This window comes from Tachyglossus aculeatus, chromosome 4 (assembly GCF_015852505.1).
Source record: "Tachyglossus aculeatus isolate mTacAcu1 chromosome 4, mTacAcu1.pri, whole genome shotgun sequence".
Lineage (NCBI taxonomy): Eukaryota > Metazoa > Chordata > Mammalia > Monotremata > Tachyglossidae > Tachyglossus > Tachyglossus aculeatus.
The window spans coordinates 21,396,940-21,398,509 of NC_052069.1; the positions used below are offsets into that span (position 1 = coordinate 21,396,940).

Genomic DNA, 1,570 nt, shown 5'->3' on the forward strand with positions numbered 1-1,570 from the left:
TGCAAAGCACTTTGTGCCAAGCTCTGCACTTGGCACAACACTACACTAAGCTTTGGGGAGATAAAAGATAATCAGATTGGGCATGGTCCCCACACCCCATGGGGCTCCCAGACTAAAGGAGAGGGAGAAAAGGTACTTAATCCACATTTTAATGATGAAGAAACTATTTCACAGGAAGTTAAGTGACTTGCCCAAGGTCTCACAGCAGTCAGTAGTGGAGCCAGGATTAAAATCCAGGCCCTCTAGCTTCTAGGCACGTGCTTCCCTTCCTCTGGTATAGGATGTTCGTATGATTTACATTTGGACATGTACTAATTCATGTGAACACTCCCATCGAGGTTAAAATAATGGTATCCATCAAGTCCCCTTTTAGGGTCGCACCTGGGGAGTTTACAATACTCTACCAGTCACAACTGCAGGAGGGAGAGTCAAGCAGAGGCATACCCATTCCATTCCTAGCTTGGGTAATGGCTAGTGAGTGGAAGGCAATCTGCTATACGTCAAAACTCACCTGTGCTGGGCAGGAGCGGCATGGGAGAGAGCCAAGGGCAGAGACTCATTTAATGTGGGGAAGGAGGCAACAGTAAACCACTTCCGTATTTTTACCCAGAAAACTCAATGGATATGCTACAAGAACAATTACAGTTGGAAGTGGGGTGTTCTGGGAGAGATGTGTCAATGGCATCGCTATGGGTCGGAGATGACTGGACAGCATAAGACAACAAGAATCTATCAAGGGCTTACTATGTACAGAGCGCCATACTAAGCTCTTGGGAGTGACCATCATAATCAAGTAGGTTGTCAAGTTCCCTGACCACAACTAGCTTACTGTCTAGAGGGGGAGAGAAAATAAGTTCCAGTTCCATTGTTGTTTTCAATTCCAGCTGAAAATGCCAACTGGAAATACGCAGATTTGGCACCAGAAGTCCCTGGTTTCAAGATTGTCAAGTTCCCTGACCACAACTAGCTTCCTGTCTAGAGGGGGAGAGAAAATAAGTTCCATTGTTGTTTTCAATTCCAGCTGAAAATGCCAACTGGAAATATGCAGATTTGGCACCAAAAGTACCTGGTTTCAAGGCACGCAAGTTATACAGTGCAAAACTAACCAGAAATCTTAAAGTGGAGCAGTGATGCTTTGATAGTGAAATGCTCGTATATTTCATTGTAACTTGCATCCCTTATACTTCTTTTTCCTTTGGGCTGAGGTGACCCAATATTCCATCAAATCTCAGGTCATGCAGTGTCCGCTTAGCTTTGATGCTTCTAATGCAGTCTTGTTTTCTTGCGTCAAGCCCCACCTTAAAAGTACAACTTATGTTGTGTTAAAATATCTCACTCTGAAGACAGAAATTGTGCAGGGAGCTAGGAACACGGGGCAGCGGGCAACGTTGTTGCCTGGTAATGGAAAGAGCCTGATTCTTTGGAGCCACTGGAGAAGGAGGTGGGGAAGGTGGGGAAGGAGGTGGGGAAGTAAGAAAGATTGTTTCAGTGAATGTAGACCTCAGCAGCCATTTTAAATCACCCACATCAACTGGGCCAGCCTGACGCCAATTCCTTGTTGTTAGATGAT

The 1,570-nt window shown here is 45.2% G+C and overlaps 1 non-coding gene across 1 annotated transcript; it reads left to right on the plus strand.

The window, feature by feature from the left end:
* The first annotated feature begins 363 nt into the window (after positions 1–363).
* Positions 364–501, plus strand: LOC119927987. The gene has a single exon (XR_005450949.1). It is a non-coding gene; the product is annotated as a small nucleolar RNA SNORA7 (small nucleolar RNA).
* Positions 502–1,570: the final 1,069 nt, after the last annotated feature.